The sequence below is a fragment of the Aethalodelphis obliquidens genome, unplaced genomic scaffold, assembly GCF_003676395.1.
Source record: "Aethalodelphis obliquidens isolate GAN/ISIS:26980383/991018 unplaced genomic scaffold, ASM367639v1 scaffold8, whole genome shotgun sequence".
NCBI lineage: Eukaryota > Metazoa > Chordata > Mammalia > Artiodactyla > Delphinidae > Aethalodelphis > Aethalodelphis obliquidens.
In genome coordinates, this window is record NW_020837952.1 from 5,534,976 (window position 1) to 5,552,603 (window position 17,628).

Here is a 17,628-nt window from a genome sequence, read left to right on the forward strand (position 1 = left end):
ACACACACACACACACACACACACACACACACACACACACACACACATCCCATTTTGTCCCTCATAGTTTCCCGGATCTGACTCTTAGGTGCAGTACAAAGATCCTGTCCTAGGAGGCAGGAGACCAGGTTCTCTAGCCTTCCAGATGCATGATCTAGGGCAAATCGCTTCTTACTCAGACTCTCCTATTAAATGGGGACAGACTTGGAGAACCTCCTTGCAGTAGATTGCATCTGGCTCAGGCAGTCACAAACTTTACTGTGGCCTGCCTTCACCTGGGGTGCTTGTGAAAATACAGAATTCTGAAAGCCACCCTGGACCTATCAAATTGAATTCATAGGCGCAGGTACCCAGCAATCAGCATTTTAACAAGTGGCCTGGTGTTTTTGATGCCAGAGGCCCACCCTACTTTGAAAACTACTAAACTGGTCCAACCATATGGACTTAAAAGAATGCAAAGACAGAAGAGCACCTGGCAAGTAATCTCCAGACTTCTAGCCTCACACCCTTGACCCAGGCAAGGCTGGGTTCTAGGCTGCCCTAGTCTCTGAGACTAGATATCAGCCCCTCCTCATAAAGACCAGGAATTTAATCTTCCCCTCACCCTGGGACAGGGAAATGAGAATCCAGAAGGGCTGCTGGGGGAGGTGGGAGGTTAGGAAAGAGGCAGTTAAGGAGCGCCTCAGGATCAAATGCAACCAGCTCTCTGGTGCAGTGGCAAGTTTGCAGCAGGCCAGAAAGGCGTAGTCTGTTTTTCCCTAGACACTCAGAGATGGGTGGTGGTCTATACAACAGGCAAGGTCAGGAAGTCTACCTTCAACAGGTCTTAGGAGTCTCCCATCCTGAAGACGGGCCAGGGAGCTGGCAGCCAGAGGTATGAGGGTATAGTCAGAATTGGATCAAATAGAACATCACAGAGGGTACAGAAGCTGGAGAGATACTGGGAAAGTGGAACATGCCTCCCTGTGTCCCTTTTCTTTTACAACAGACGGTTCCCACTTTCCAGTTTAGCCCACACTTTGAGGTCACACAGACATCTTGCTCCCCAACATTGCACATCAGGTAGGACGGACACCATCTCCAGAGACTCTAACCCACTCTCTTTACTCTCATCCTGATGGGATTACCCGGAAAGATCTTATCACAATCCCTGAGTACAGTACACACAGAATGACATGGGAGCTTTACGTTTCAGGATACAGAATGAGGGCCATTTGGGGAGGGATGCTGGGGAAAGGAAGATATTTGGCCTCATCGGCAGCCCAGGGCTCTATAACACCTTGACAAGGGGGAGAGACACAGAAAGGGCTCGCCTCTGGGACGCTGTTGTTGTTTGTCTGGGACCATGTACTGAGGCTTACTAGACAACCCCTCCTCTCCAGGTGTCAATAGAGGCAGGGAAAGGATGGGGAGGGATCAGTAAAACTTGGGGTGTGGTAAGGCAGATGAGCAGCCTATTCAGAAAGGTTAGGAAGAATCCCCAAGGAGGGAGAGGTACACAGAAGTGAGAGAAAGAAATAGCCTGGAGGGAAAAGGGGCTGGGGAGAGAGGTGCGGAGGGAGAGTGAACGAACAGGGTAGGTGGAGGGCCAGTTTTGATCACAGTAAGGTTCAGTCTCCTGGGGACATACATGACTCAAACAGGTGCATGGAACAAGGGAGAGAGGCACAAGTTTCTGCCATCCTGTCACTTGGTCACTAGACCCCCCAACTCCAGTCCTTCGGGGGCCAGTGACTAGAGAATCTCAGCCCCAGCAGATGTGATACCTGACCTCTTCTCTTCCACTGTTTCCCAGCCCTCTACCTCCCAAGCTGCCAAGATTTCCAGTCAGAAGAAACTATGCTGGGGTGGGATGCCTTCCTCTCCCTTCCAGTTCCAGCTACTGCCCTAGGCCCAGAGAAGAGAACGGGCAAAGGGAGGCGGGAACTCAGCACCCTCTACCCCTAGCAGCCCATCCTGCTGCAACGACACCTCCCAGCAATCCAGGCATCCACTGTCTCGGATTCCTTAGCATTCCCCAAACCTCCCAGATGGCTGGACGGGCCAGTGGGATAGGACGGAGCAGGGGAAAGGAGGGTACCATATACCTGAGAGTCTATTGGCTGCCCCAGGGCAGCCAGCCTGCTGAAGGGTTACTCAGTGTCACTCCCCAGCCCCTCAGGCGTGCCTCAGGGGACCACTGTCTGGTCCCCATCCATAACCTTTCACCCCCAGAATCCCAGAGGGCTCAAAAAGCCATCTAGGTCTTCTCCCAGAGAAATTCCCAAAGATGTCAAATTCCTGAACCAGAGGCAGCCTGGAAAGGTCTGAGATCTCCGAGGAATGCACGGCAAGTTGCTTATTTTCTCCCGCTGCCTCCTTCACCTCCCCAGCTTGCCCCTGGGTCCCCCTGGAATCCTCCTCCCACCCTGCCCCTCAGGCACCTGTGGCAGGGTCCAAGCAGGGTGAGGAGAGAGATGTGGCTCCGGGTGCTGTCTCTGGGGAGGCTGGGCCTGGGCTGACACCTTCTGGGTGAGGATCCCTGCTACCTCTGAGAACCGGGGAGGGCCGTGCCCTGCGCCCAGGCCATCGCTGAGTGCCCAGTGTGTAGGCTCGGGCCCGAGTGAGGGGACCTCAGGGGCCGGCACACCAGCCTCCTCTCTGAAGCCCTCAGCCTGAGTTCTCCGTCCTTCCTCCAACCCTCCCCTTTCCCCGTGGCCCTCCTCTCCTCCTGCCCCTTCTGGCCAAGAGAGGAAACTTGAGCCCGGTGTGGTTTCTGCCCGCACCCCACCCCCACCTTGCTCCCAGCCAGCGGGGGCACGCATGGCTCCAAGCCTCTCCCAGCCCTCCTTTTGAGCCCAGGAGTCCAGCCAGCTCTGCGCTTCTCCCATGCATCTGATGGATTCCAACCTGATGATCCGTGGCAGAGTGACCTCTAGACTTTATACAAGTTGTAACCTCCTTCTCTTTGCCCCCTTGACTCTCTGAGGGGCAGGGAAACTGAGTCCTGGCAAGGTGGAGGGCAGCTGAAGAAAAGGACCAGATGTCTAGCATCCCAGCTGTTAGGCAGGTGGGCATTCAGGGCACTGCTTTAATTTCAGGAAAGCCTGGGCTCTGGGCAAGGGGTAGGGGAGCTTTTGGGGGGAGGAGGGGCCGGCTGCTTTGATGTGTCCTTTCACCTGTAGCCTTCTCCCCTCCCCCTGCAGCCTCAGATGTCCTAGGACAAAGGCCTCTTTCTTGGACAGGTTTGTTGTCAGTGTGTGAGGGGAGTTGGGGGTGGGGGAGGCTCCCGGCAGGGACATTATTCACCTCCCTTAAAGGGGACCCTAGATGCCCTCTGTCCTTTCTTCCAGGCAAGGCACCCCAGCCACATGGCAGCCACATACACTGGACAGACCAGGACACGTGTGTAGGATATCAGGTCCATCCCCCAGCACCCACGGCAGCTCTGGGGCAGACCAGTAAGTACACCCCAGAAGTCAGTCATTCATCCATTTGCCTCAAACTCACAACCCAAGTCCCAGGCCAAACAGATCTCTCTGCAGAGACTAGGAGAAAAGCCTTGCTTCCTCCTAGCTTTTAGTGGTTTTCAGCTCTAAGGAAAGTCCTTCCTATGTCTAGCTTCACTCCTTATAGCTGCAGCTTACATTTTTTTTCTATTTTTTCTTCTTATGATGTTCAAGTTAAATTGGAAACAGTTAAAGACTGGGGAGGAAGGCAGGTGCCACCCTAAGGCAGAGCTGGCATTCAGCCAGCATTCTCTTAGAGGGTTGCGTTCACTATTAAAATAATGAAAATGTTCTGTCCCTGTTGGTGAAGAATAGCTTCTGGGAGTCTTCCAAGTGTCCCCACCATTCCACCACTATGTCAGCCACCCCGATTCTCTCTCAGGACCACCCCCACAACCCAATAACCCAACCAAGCAACTCAAGAGGCAGTGTGATACCCACCTCTTTGCAGCCTCCTTGCAGCCTGTGTGTGGGGCTTTGATCAACACCCATGCCAAACCCATGGTTCAGTGTTTTGAATTCCATCCCCATCCCAGGAGATCATAATTCTACAGGCGTGATCTGTGTAGGGCAGGAGGTGACCCCTGGCTTCATTGCATGTTACAAGTGGGTTCAGAATCTCTTGATGACCTGGGTATGAATCTGGGTCACATACATGAGCATTCAGATAGCTTTCTCATTTATATACTTATTTGGGCCCCTCAGAGGGGATGAGGGGTGGAGATAGTCACACTTGTGACTGATTCAGTAATGATATCGGGTTACAGCTAGTCGACAAACATTTACTGAATGAAAGCTACCAGTTCAGGACGTTATTTGTGGCATTGCAGATACAACTATGGATAACACAAGTTGTTCAATGAATGAGTGGATATTTACTGAGTGTCTGCTCATTCATTCATTCATTCAACAAATATTTATTGTGTATCTACCATGTTTCCTACTCCAGGAACACAAAGATGAATAAGACATAGTCTGTGTCCTCATTAACAGTCTAGGCAGGGAATTCCAGTAATAAAGGTCTATATAAAGTGCTGTGGAGCTGAACTGCTGCTGGTGAAATTCATAGCCGGCTTCACAGAGAAGATGACAATTGAGTTGGGCTGTGGAGAATGACTCAGGGTTCACCAGGAAAAGAGGGGAGAAGGGTATTCCAAAGAAAGGTGTGAAGACATAGAAGCATCAAACACAGAGGAGTATTTGGGGTTTCCTAGGATGGGGTGTGAGGTAGCAAGTAGTAAAAGGTAAGCCTGGGAAATTTGACTGGGGCTAGATAGTAAAGCCTTGAAAGTTAAACTAGGGAGGTTGTATTTCATCCCGTGCGAGGGTCATAGATGTGTTTGAAGCAGCTTTCTTGTTTGCGGGGACAGACATGGTCGTGCAGGCTGAGCTAAGTGAACAGACAGCCCTCATTTAGGCGACGGGCCAGAGTGTCTCTCCCACCTCACTCCACTCCCCTCCCATAGGAAGAGGCTGTTACTGCGGTTCCCAGGCTCTGTCCTGCCTCCAGAACGCTCTTTATAGCCCTCGGGGGGTGCGGATGATTCCTTTAGCTCCCTCCTCTCAGATCCCTGAGGTCCAGAGTCAACCTCCTTCTATCTTAAATCTCTTTCGCTTGATGTAAGATGAGCAGGGGATTAGGAGCCTGAATGGGTTGGATAGTGTCTGCGGCTGGGCAAGCCAGGATACCTAAGATTTTCCTATCCCTAAGATGGGATACCTAAGATTCTCCTGCTTCAGCAAAGGTGGCAGAGACAGAATATGGAGAAAAACATGACCACATATCTTTACTGTTATACCATTCTCCATCTATGCTGCTCAGGCACCCCCAAAAGGCTGACTTGTCATCACCCCCTGCCAGTCCACCCCACCCTCACCCCAGCGCGTGTGCACACACCACCACCACCACCATCAGGGCAAGCCACAAGCAGTGTTGCCAAACACCCCGCTGGGTTATGCAACCAGCTTCCCGAGTAGGGCGGGGTGGCTAGAGGTGGAACCTGGGGAGGGCCACAGGTCCCGGAGGGAGGTGGCTGCCTAGCCTGCTTGCCTGCTGGGCTGACCGCAGTGGCCCCAGGGGGCGGGGGCAGGGCTGCCCTTTTATCAGTGCCCTGCAGGGTTGCACCCGCCACCCCCTGGCTTCCTCTCTCAACAGACGGAAAGGGAGGCAGCCACAGGGTGCAAGGGAGGGCTGGGCGTTATCCTAGGCTGCAGAGCCCGGCGGTTACCCCGGATGGCTGGGGGAGGTGTTGGAGGGGTTCTGGGACCAGGGAATAGTGAGGCCCCTCTTACTAAAGTAAGAAAAGGGAGATAAAAACTGAGGCCCAGATGGTGGAGACAGATCTCCTAAGCCATCCACTGGTTTTTCCTTGTGTTCTGGTTTGGGTGAGGATAGAATAAAAAAGTCTTTGAAGAGGTTCCTTTCCACAGATAAGAATTCTTAGAGGATTGACTCAGGAGTTGAGGACATTGAGCCCCACTTTCAGGCCAAAAGGGTCCAGAGAGTGGGTAGGACTGAGGTTCCCAGACCTGGGCGACTATGAGTTATGCCCTGCTAGCAGAGCCCCGCACGGAATCCAAAACAGATGAAGGCTGATAAATGAGTCCAGAAGAGTCCAGAAGAAATAACCCCTGGAGCTTAATTCTAAATCTAGAGAGAGGAGTAGGTTGCATGGTGTAGAGGAGAATGAGGGAGGGTCAGATCTTGAACCTTAAAACCTGGACTTGAGTCCCTGCATTCACGGGTTACGTGGCTTTGGGCAGCTCAACCTTTCTGAGCCTTGCTTCCTCACTGGGGAAAATGGAGATAATGGAGTTTGGGAGAAGATAAAGGGAGTTTTGGGGAAGCTAAAAAGAGATCAATAAGAGAGTGAGTCTGTTATTATTAGGAGATAGAAGCTTAGAAACCTGGAGGCCAGAGTGCCTCAGGGGCTTGGGAATTGAGAACAGTCTATCTGGAAGCCAGACTCTGGTGGAGAGATACCTGGGCCAGAACTGAAGCTGGTAGGCAGCCTGGTTCTGGGAGAGAACCAGGACCAGGATACAGCAGTGTTTGTGGGGGAGGGGTGGTACACTTCCAGGAACTAGCTCCGGGACCATGGCTCTCCCACCCCAGCACTATTGGGCGGGGCCAGTTGTAGCCACACCATGGGCATGGTGCCAGCCTTACGGGCTTCAGTCACCTTCCAGGAACCCCAAAACCCCCACCCCCACCCCACCCTGTTGCAATCCTCTGCAGTGGGCGGAGCTGCCTAGGAAGTCCCACCCTCTGCTCCTTAGAGGATGGAAGGCTTGATGCCTGACTATTTATTTCCTCCTTTAAACAGGCATCCTGCTCATTCCAGCCTCCTGTCTTTGCTCTTCCTGCCCCCTTGCACCAGAGTGCTCTCCTTGGCCCTTTTTACCAACCAGGGGCAGTACAGAGTGGAAAAGAGATCTGGGTTTGAGTCTCAGCTCACACTTAGCAGTGTGGACTTGGGCAAATTATATAGCTTCCTTGAGCCTCGGTTTCCCCTTGGTAACTGGGGAGAACAGAGCTTCTTGTTACGGATCAGATGAGACAATGTACACATAGTGCTTATACACAAAGGACATTAATGTTGGATCCCTTCCTCTGATCTACTCTCCAAGACCCAGCTCAGTTCAAGTTCTGTCTCCACAACATTTTCTTTGGCTACCTCAACACTTACACATATTTCTCTTGTCTAACTCCTTTTGCAATTATTATATGTACCAGAGAATTAATAACCTCATTTAAATATTTTCTTTTCTGGGACTTCCCTGGTGGCACAGTGGTTAAGAATCCGCCTGCCGACGCAGGGGACATGGGTTTGAGCCCTGGTCCGGGAAGATCCCACATGCCCCAGAGCAATTAAGCCCGTGCACCACAACTACTGAGCCTGTGCTCTAGAGCCCATGAGCCACAACTACTGAGCCCACATGCCACAACTACTGAAGCCCGCGTGCCTAGAGCCCATGCTCCACAACAAGAGAAGACACCTCAATGAGAAGCCTGCACACCACAACGAAGAGGGGCCCCCACTCGCCGCAACTAGACAAAACCTGCACGCAGCAATGAAGACCCAATGCAGCCAAATAAATAAAATAAAAAATACAAATAAATTTATAAAAAAATTTGTTTCTTTTCCAATTGAAACATATGATTTTGTGTTTTGTTACATCATCTTGTAATAGTGATGACATAAACAGTATTATACAAAACTTATCATGAGCATCATAGTTTAATGGTGAAGAGCACAAGTTTTAGAATCAGAAATGCCTGCATTCAAATCTTGGCTCTGACAGTCACTTTGAGATCTCAAGCAAATTCTTTAATCTCTCTGAGCCTAATTTTACCCATCTGTAATTTAGGGATAGTAACAATTCTTACCTTACATGTTATTGTGAGAAGTTAACAAGTGGGTATGTATGTTTAATTTAGTGATTCAGTGTCTGGGATATAGTAAGCACTATTAAATGACACATATATGGTACATCTATTATTATCAAATAAATATATTAAATTAACTTATTGTTAACTAATAGGTAAATTTCTTGTGAGGGGTTGCATTTTATGTTTTGTCTTTTTTATATATACCTCAAGGTGTGTAGTTCTGAGTACAATATACTATCACTCACTCAACAAATATTTATAGAGTATTTAACAGATTGCTAAATTTGGAGGATACCAAGATGATTAAAGAGTGAGCTTTGGGGGCTTCCCTGGTGGCACAGTGGTTGAGAGTCCGCCTGCCGATGCAGGGGACACGGGTTCGTGCCCCGGTCCGGGAAGATCCCACATGCCGCGGAGCGGCTGGGCTCGTGAGCCGTGGCCGCTCAGCCTGCGCGTCCGGAGCCTGTGCTCCGCAGCGGGAGAGGCCACAGCAGTGAGAGGCCTGCCTACCGCAAAAAAAAAAAAGAGTGAGCTTTGGGACTCCGTGCTGGTCCACTGGTTAAGAATCCGCCTTCCAATGCAAGGGACACGGGTTCGATCCCTGGTTGGGGAACTAAGATCCCACATGCCGGGGCGGGAGCAGCTAAGCCCGCGTGCCACAACTACAGAGCTTGCGGGCCTCAACGAGAGGGCCCACGCTGTTCAAAATACAGAGCCCGTGCACTCTGGAGCCCGCTCCACACCTAGGGAGAAACCCGAGTGGACCGCTTGCTGTAAGGAAAACACCCTGCATGCCTCAACAAAGATCCCGTATGCCGCAACTAACACCCTACGCAGCCAAATAATAATAATAATAGGGAAAATAAATAAGTAAAATAAATGCCACACCAACTAAAATTAATAAAGTGCCAAATTGGTTCAAATAAATAATATTAAAAAAAAAAGAGTGAGCCTTGCCTTTGAGCAGACGCATGTATAAACATGTGATGTGATATGAGAATGGATAAGTTACATTCGGGGAAACAGAAAAAGGAGTGACTAACTTTCTCAATGAAGGCCTCAGGGAGGACGTAACCTTTCAACTAGTCTTGAAAATAGAAGAATCTGAATTTTCTAGGGAGAAAAATGGGGGACAGAATTCTGGGAAGAAGAAACAATATGTGTAAATACATAGCTGTGGGGGGAAAGTCTATAAAGGTTTGATCAGTTACAGAGTCTGGAAGTCCAGGGGTATAAAAGGAGGTTTGGGTGGAGGGGAAGTTTCCCACACTTTCCTGGGACAGTAGCGTAGGTCATGGTGACGAGGCTCAGGGCCCACTCCCTGCCAGGAATCTAGTTGCCTATCAAAGTTCTCAGATAGTCCTTTCCTTCCAAGGACCCTGGGGCAGGTTGGTCTGGCCCTCCCTGGGAAGACTCAGAGGGCTTTCCTGAGGTGCTTCCAGTCTCTTGGAGTGACCGTCTGGGCCAAACCAACAAGAAGGGAGCATCCTGGGATTGTCTTCACTGTGTGAGCCCGGGTCCCTTTGATTCCCCAAGTCTCATGTATGGTGATGGAGAGCCAGGATGAGGGTTGTCTAATTTGCTCAGTGTCTCTGGGCCACTTCCCAGATTCTCTGGTGTTGAAAGTTCTTCCCCTGAAGGCTGTCTCCACACCAGGGCCTCCCACTCTCCCTGGTTCTTGTCTGTGCTCTTTCTGGTTGCAGCTGAAACCACGTTCCTAGCCTGGTTGCTGCTAACTCTGGCCTTGTTTTCCCCAAAGAGATCATTTGCCAGAGAATGAGATACCCATGGGGAGGAAGGTCAAGGGCTCCTGGGCCACATCATCCCCCAAATATCAGCTTCCCTTTTCCAGAATGGAGAGAGAGAAAAAGAGAAATCCATCTGAGGATTGGTGGAGAGCCAGCCTCTCAGTCGTCCAGACCGGAAATGAAAAGCAGACTTCATTGCCTCTCTCTCTCTGGTGGGAGGAGAGATGGAAAGAAGGAAGAAGGGAAAACCAAGGGTTGGAAAAGAAGAGTGAGCTGGAGCAATTCAATCCAGATAAAATCCTCTGAAACTGAAAGTACGTATTCTCTTGTGGTCCAGTGTTTAGGACTCGGCACTTTCACTGCCAGGGCCTGGGTTTGAACTAAGATCCTGCAAGCTGTGAGGCATGGCCAGAAAAACCCATTCTCTGTTTACCATCTGCCTTTCCTTCTCATACCCTAACACCCCTCCTCCCATCCTAATACCTTCCTGCCTCAAGGACCTCTAAACCATTTGTACTACTTTTAATTTTATTTTAAAAATAATCCATCCACTCCCCTTCATAGCCAGAACTACAAACTTGTAGACACTGTAAATTTCCTTGCCCCTCTCCGTCTCCACTGAACTTTCCTGGAAAGCAAAACAAAACCAAACAAAACATTTCTGGTTAAGTCTAACAATTCAGCTTCTCCACATCTATACCTGGGCAGCTAAATATTGATGGAGGAAATCTCAGAATCTTGCTGACTAGTATACTTCAAATTTATGCCCCCCAAACCCAACATTGCCAACTAATTCTATAGTTCCCTAGTAAACTCTTTTTTCTACTCTACTCAATAACTATTTCACACTTTCTCTCTTCTAAAATCTCCAGCACCCCCTCCACTTCCCTCTCAGCAGATGACCTTGCCCATATTTCATTGATAAAATAGATGCAATTAGATGAGACTGCCCTATCTTTCCAATACCAAATCTACCAGCTTACTTGCATCTACATGCTTGACCTTCTACCTTATTAAGATGAAAGAAGTATCCCTGTTCCTAGCCATACCCTCTCAGCTCTGTGAAGAGCTGAGAAAATTAGATTCCTCTGAGTGCACAGCTAACGTTCAATTCTGCACCACACCAAAGTGATGCCGACTGCATGGATTCGGTCATGAGGAAGAATGATAAAATAATTCAGAGGTACGGCTGAATCACAAGGTGGCAGTCTTAAGAGTTCATCCAGGTAGAACTCCCCACCCATTCCCTTGGATGAAAACAGCAGCTATATAATCCCAGGAAGCTTCCTCTTTACGTCTTAAGTTCCATCATAGCTGTATGTTGGGGAGACACTTCCTACACCTCTGAGACAAAGCCAGACTGTTATTAGGTCAGAAAGAAGCTACCTTCTTCTGTTTCCTTAAGACCTGCTTCACTGTCAGGGAGTGCCCCTCTGAGCACCCAACACTTGAGGGAGGTGTCCTCACCAGTCATCCTGTAGAGGGCATGTGCCCACACCTCCAGGCCATAAGCAGTAGCTGCCAACACTGCTGTCTGTGAACACTGCTGTCTGTGATTACCGCTGTTTGTGCTGTTTCCCATTCTGCAGTGGCTGGAGTAGAAGCAATCTATGATTGCTTTAGCAAGAGGCAGAGCAAGCCCTGGGCTAGGAGTTAGAGTGCTCAGCTAATAGAAATGCATTCATCTCCTTTGGCTTTTTGTTTTTTTTTGTTTTTGGCTGCAGGAGGCTTGAGAGATCTTAGTTCCCCAACCAGGGATTGACCCCGGGCCATGGCAGTGAAAGCGCCGAGTCCTAACCACTGGACCACCAGGGAATTCGCTTATTTATTTATTTAAAAAAATTTTAAATTTATTTATTTTTATTGAGTACAGTTCCCTGTGCTATACAGCAGGTCCTTGTTGGTTATCTATTTTATATAGAGTAGTGTGTATATGCTAATCCCAAGCTCCTAATTTATCCCTTCCCCCACTCCTTTCCGCTTTGGTAACCATAAATTTGTTTTCTGTGTCTCTGAGTCCATTTCTGTTTTGTACATAAGTTCATTTGTATCATTTTCTTTTTTTAGATTCCACATATAAGCGATACCACATATTTGTCTTTCTTGGTCTGATTTACTCCACTTAGTATGATAATCTCTAGGTCCATCCATGTCGCTGCAATGGCATTATTTCATCCTTTTTTATGGCTGAGTAATATTGCATTGTAGTTATATACCACATCTTTTATTATTATCATTATTGGCTGTGTTGGGTCGTTGTTGCTGCACGTGGGCTTTCTCTAGTTGCAGTGAGCGGGGTCTACTCTGTTGCGGTGCGTGGGCTTCTCATTGCAGTGGCTTCTCTTGTTGCAGAGCACGGGCTCTAGGCACGCGGGCTTCAGTAGTTGTGGTGCACGGGCTTAATTGCTCCGCAGCATGTGGGATTTTCCCGGACCAGGGAATAAAGCCACGTCCCCTGCATTGGCAGGCGTAGTCTTATCCACTGCGCCACCAGGGAAGCCCTATACCACATCTTTTTTATCCATTTATCTGTCGATGGACATTTAGGTTGCTTCCATGTCTTGGCTTTTACAAATAGTGCTTCAATGAACATTGGGGTGCATGTATCTTTTTTATTATTATATATTTATTAATTTTTGGCTGCGTTGGGTCTTAGTTGCAGCACTCGGGCTCTTCGTTGTGGTGCGTGGACTCCTCTCTAGTTGTGGCGCGTGGGCTCCAGAGCGTGTGGGTTCTGTAGTTGCGGTGCGCGGGCTTAGTTAACCTGTGGCATGTGGGATCTTAGTTCCTTGACCAGGGATTGAACCAGCGTCCCCTGCATTGCAAGACGGATTCTTAACCACTGGACCACCAGGAAGTCCCTGTCTTTTTAATTAATTTATTTATTTTTTGCGGTACGCAGGCCTCTCACTGTTGTGGCCTCTCCTGTTGCGGAGCACAGGCTCTGGATGCGCTTGCTCAGCGGCCATGGCTCACGGGCCCAGCCGCTCCACGGCATGTGGGATATTCCCGGACCGGGGCACGAACCCGTGTCCCCTGCATCGGCAGGCGGACTCTCAACCACTGCACCACCAGGGAAGCCCCCCTATCTTTTCGAATTATAGTTTTCTTTGGATATTTGCCCAGGAATAGGATTACAGGATTATATGGTAACTCAAGTTTTTAATTTTTTAAGTAACCTCCATACTGTTCTCCATAGTGGATGTACCAATTTACATTCCCGCCAACAATGTAGGAGGGTTCCCTTTTCTCCACACCCTCTGCAGCATTTATTATTTGTAGACTTTTTGATGATAGCCACTCTGACTGGTGTGAGGTGATACCTCATTATAGTTTTGATTTGCATTTCTCTAATAATTAGTGATTATTATTAGTTGAACATCTTTTCATGTGCCAAACAGAGAATCTTCTTTCCTAAACATCACTGGAGAAATATTGACAACTTTTTGTTGTTGTTGTTGAGGCGGGGAATTCTTTTTTTTTTTTAATTTATTTAATTTATTTATTTTTGGCTGCATTGGGGCTTCGTTGCTGCGCGCGGGCTTTCTCTAGTTGCAGCGAGTGGGAGCTACTCTTCGTTGGGGTGCGCAGGCTTCTCATTGCGGTAGCTTCTTTTGTTGTGGAGCACAGGCTCTAGGCGCACAGGCTTCAGTAGCTGTGACTCGCAGACTCAGTAGTTGTGGCTCGCAGGTTCTAGAGCGCAGGCACAGTAGTTGTGGCGCACGGGCTTAGTTGCTCCGCGGCATGTGGGATCTTCCCAGACCAGGGATCGAACCCGTGTCCCCTGCACTGGCAGGCGGATTCTTAATCACTGCACCACCAGGAAAGCCGAGGAGGGGAATTCTATGCAGACTACCTCCTTCTATGAAGACAAAGTACAATTCAAATGATTAGGTTTCAGCTTCAGTCAATCTTGTGAACTGTGTATGGCCCTAGGCAATTTGAGTCACTTTTCTGAGTCTCTGGTTCCATTCTAGAATGGAAAAACAGAACAACAAAAACTCCTCTCACTATCTCTCTCTGAGGACATGAAATGTGATTCCTTCCACACTTAGGTTTATGTTAGAGTGGCAAGAGATAGAAACATAGTTGTTTTTTGTTTTTGTTTTTTTCTTTAAGAGGATCCGAACCTCAGCGTGAATTCCCAGAAGCTGATTTTGGTCAATTAATTCATCTTGGGAGAGCCCACTTATGATGACTAAACTTAAAAGAGCATGATATATAAGCCATACAGTTCATTTACATAGTTCGACATAAAACTTACAGTAGCCTAGGCAATTCTATTGACTGATCGAAATAGTTGGCAATTTTGGAAGTCAAATATTATAATTAGAAGGTTGTTTAGTGAACAAGTGATTCAAATTAGCTGGATAATTTTAATGTCTAATAGAACTGCATCCCTCACCTTTGTAAATATATAAGATATTCACTTGGCCAAACGGAATGCTCTTCCCTAAACATCGCAGGAGACATAGTGACAAAAAAAAATTTTTTTTTTTTGGTTGGAGAGGGAGAATTCTATGCAGATTATCTCTCCCTTCCATGAAGACAAGGTACAATTCAATTGATTGGGTTTCAGCTCCAGCCAAGTTAATATAACTGATTCTGTTTATGTTCACTTCAGCCATTTTATTATAATTGATCAGGTTAGAGTCTGATTGTGTTAGGGCTTCAGTCATTTTACTTTAAGTGATTAGGCTGCTAGAGCTTTAGATATGTTGATAGAATTATGTTTTCCTGGGCTTCCCTAGTGGTGCAGTGGTTAAGAATCCGCCTGCCAATGCAGGCAACACGGGTTCGAGCCCCGGTCCGGGAAGATCCCACATGCCGCGGAGCAGCTGGGCCCATGTGCCACAATTACTGAGGCCCAGGCACCTAGAGCCCATGCTCCGCAACAAGAGAAGCCACCACAATGAGAAGCTTGCGCACCACAACGAAGAGTAGCCCCTGCTCGCTGCAGCTAGAGAAAGCCTGATGCAGCAATGAAGACCCAAAGCAGCCAAAAATAAATAAATTAAATAAATTAAAAAAAAAAAAAAAGGGCTTCCCTGGTGGCGCAGTGGTTGAGAGTCCGCCTGCCGATGCAGGGGACATGGGTTCGTGCCCCGATCCGGGAAGATCCCACATGCCGCAGAGCGGCTGGGCCCGTGAGCCATGGCCGCTGAGCCTGCGTGTCCGGAGCCTGTGCTCCGCAACGGTAGAGGCCACAACAGTGAGAGGCCCGCGTACCGCAAAAAAAAAAAAAAAAAAAAAAGAATTATGCTTTCCTGAAACTACACCAGGTTATTTGCTCCTTCTAAATATGGCTCTCATCCATTACACTTTGACTTTTCCTAATTTCACTTATGGTACACAATCTTTTGGGGGCATTTTCCTACTGTTACTATTTTGTGTTCACTGCAAACTGAAGAAGTGCAATGACTTCCTAGTCAGTCTTACTGCCTTTCATTTCTCCTCCAATCTTTCCTGCACACAGAGTTGTCAAATTAATCATCTTGAAATCTGTTCCATACAACCTACAAAATAGGAGAAAATACTTGCAACTCATATATCTGATAAGGGTCTAGTGTCCAGAGTATATAAAGAACTCTTAGAGCTCACCAACAAACAGAAAAACAATCCAATTAAAAAATGGGTAAATGTCTTGAATAGATATTTCTCTAAAGGTTATCCAAATGGCCAACAAGCACATGAAAATATGCTCAAATCATTAGTCATTAGGAAAATGCAAATCAAAACCACAATGAAACACCACTTCATGGACTTCCCTGGCAGTCCAGAGGTTAAGATTTCCAGCTTCCATTTCAGGGAGCGTGGGTTAGATCCCTGGTGGGGGGAACTAAGATCCTTCAAGCCTCGCGGTGCTGGCTTCCCCCGCCCCCCAATAAATGGCCATAAAAAAAAGTGAGGGCGGGCTTCCCTGGTGGCGCAGTGGTTGAGAGTCCGCCTGCTGATCCAGGAGACACGGGTTCGTGCCCCGGTCTGGGAAGATCCCACATGCCGCGGAGCGGCTGGGCCCGTGAGCCATGGCCGCTGAGCACGCGCGTCCAGAGCCTGTGCTCTGCAATGGGAGAGGCCACAACAGTGAGAGGCCCGCGTACTGCAAAAAAAAAACACACAAAAAACAACTCTGGTCTGAGCCTCCCCATTTTCCAAAAGTGGCAGCTGTAGTCCAGAGAGGGTACAAGGACTTTATTAAGGCAAAGTCACAACAAGAACTAATGTCTCCTATCCAGCCGATTGTCTTCCCTCCACAGCACATTTACTCAAGAGGCTCGAGAGCTAAGAATCAGCCATCTTCTGGAACAATGTCTGACTGTTAAAATTTGTCAGTTACTCCACAAAGAAAGAGGAGCCAACCCCCTCCCCCAAACCAACCACATCACATATTTTTCCTCCTCGTGGTCCCTATAGAACATCTGGCACTGGTATAGGGTACTTCAGGTAGGACTGGGATACAGGGAGCCTGTATCACAGGTCAGAGGAGTGGATTATGGGTTAGAGCATGGTTTTAGAACCAGACCTCCTATGCCCAAATGTATAGCTGTCAATTAATGGTTGTATGGCCTAAGTAAATTATTTAACTGCTCTGAGCTCCACTTTTCTCATTTGTAAAATGGGAGTAATAACCATCTACTTCATAAGTTTTTAAAAAAATATATTAAATAATGTATTCAAAGATTTAGCATGTGCCTGGTACATAGTAAGTGGTCAATAAATGTTAGTATTATCATTAAACTGCCAAGCCAAGGACTATCTTGTGATTCCAGGCACAATGCTAAATGTTTGAAGGACTCCTCATGGGAATAGATAAAGGATATACCCTTGCTGGTTCCAGATTTGGGGCTTGTCACCTGGGACTTTACCAGAAAATCATATATCTTCCTTCATAGCATATGTTAGCTCTGTAGTTTGTTTTGTATTGTTCTATACTTTTCTCTTAGGCACTCTGACTCTGCTCTGAAATTATTAGTAAGACTCCTGGGTTTGGATGCTCTTCTTGGAGAGTTCCTAAAGACATAATTTTTAGAGATGGAAGAAAAAAAACCCCACAAAAACCTTTGGGGGACAATATAACGCAATAGAAGGTGTCACTGACCTAAGGGGGGGGTCAGGGGCCAAGGAACTGAGGGGTGGGGGAAAGCTAAACTTCATCAAAATTCTTCCCTGTTGTGAAATCTCTGCATTCAGTAAACTTCTCTTTTCTCATTTTGCAACGGTTTGTCCCTACTGGAAAACCGCAGGCCTTGTTCCCTATACCCTTCCTTATCCTGGACTCTTTATCCCTTTGTCCTTCCTACTCTCCCCTCTCTAGTCTCCAAAGCTCTAACATCCCGTTTCACATCCGGCCAAAGAAAATCTGCTTTTAGAAACTCCCTGGGTCAAGCAAAGTCTAGGACTCCACCTCAGGAAGATTGTTACTGTTAGCAATCAACCTCTAGAGGCCTTGGTTTATCTAAATAACACGCTGGGCATCTTGTGCCTTTACTCTATGGCTGTGCAGACTTTCTGCGAGTATGCTGAAGGGATCTGAGCGAGTCTGAAGGAAGAGCTAGCAGTGTTTTCCAAAGCAACCGTGGACATCAGGGACCTAATGGAGGCTCTGGAATGCGGATTAGGGTAGGAGTCCGTCGAGAGCTGCCTGTGTTAAGGGCTAAAGAGACACAGCGCTCCCTAAAGGGAGTGCGAATTAAAAGTTGCTAAATCCGGCCGACGATATCATGTGCCCTCAGCCCGGCCAATTGAAAATTAATAATCGCTTCCTCTGTTCCCCATGGAAACAACCCCGCCCCACTGACCCTCCCGCCCCATTTATTAGTGAGGTTTTGTTGTTTTATTGAGTGTTTAAACTGACAATCAAATACCTGCGCCTTCTGGCTGGACACCTTGCTTCCGCTAAGTAAGCTAGTACACTGATTGGTTAATACAGTAATAGCTGACACCTGGGAGCCCAATAACCCTCATTGTGGGCGGGATCTAATGAGGACTTAGGGCCAAT

The 17,628-nt window shown here is 48.0% G+C and overlaps 1 protein-coding gene and 1 long non-coding RNA gene across 5 annotated transcripts in view; one reads left to right on the top strand and one right to left on the bottom strand.

The window, feature by feature from the left end:
* The window catches only part of NFE2 (nuclear factor, erythroid 2), a 7,567-nt gene extending 4,852 nt beyond the window's left edge, over positions 1 to 2,715 (bottom strand). The window contains exon 1 of the mRNA XM_027106522.1: positions 2,424 to 2,715. The gene's annotated coding sequence lies outside the window, so the exon portion shown is untranslated. The remainder of the gene's footprint in view (positions 1 to 2,423) is intronic.
* Positions 2,716 to 2,743: 28 nt separating this feature from the next.
* On the top strand, positions 2,744 to 14,417 carry LOC113620551 (uncharacterized). 4 transcript variants are annotated; one of them, XR_003432828.1, is made up of 4 exons: positions 2,744 to 3,049; positions 3,333 to 3,440; positions 4,025 to 4,094; positions 7,281 to 7,298. It is a non-coding gene; the product is annotated as an uncharacterized LOC113620551 (long non-coding RNA). The 4 variants fall into 4 exon arrangements; XR_003432830.1 differs by lacking the exons at positions 4,025 to 4,094; positions 7,281 to 7,298 and adding an exon at positions 14,389 to 14,417 and having other exon boundaries at positions 2,779 to 3,049; XR_003432829.1 differs by lacking the exons at positions 4,025 to 4,094; positions 7,281 to 7,298 and adding an exon at positions 6,815 to 7,255 and having other exon boundaries at positions 2,780 to 3,049.
* Positions 14,418 to 17,628: the final 3,211 nt, after the last annotated feature.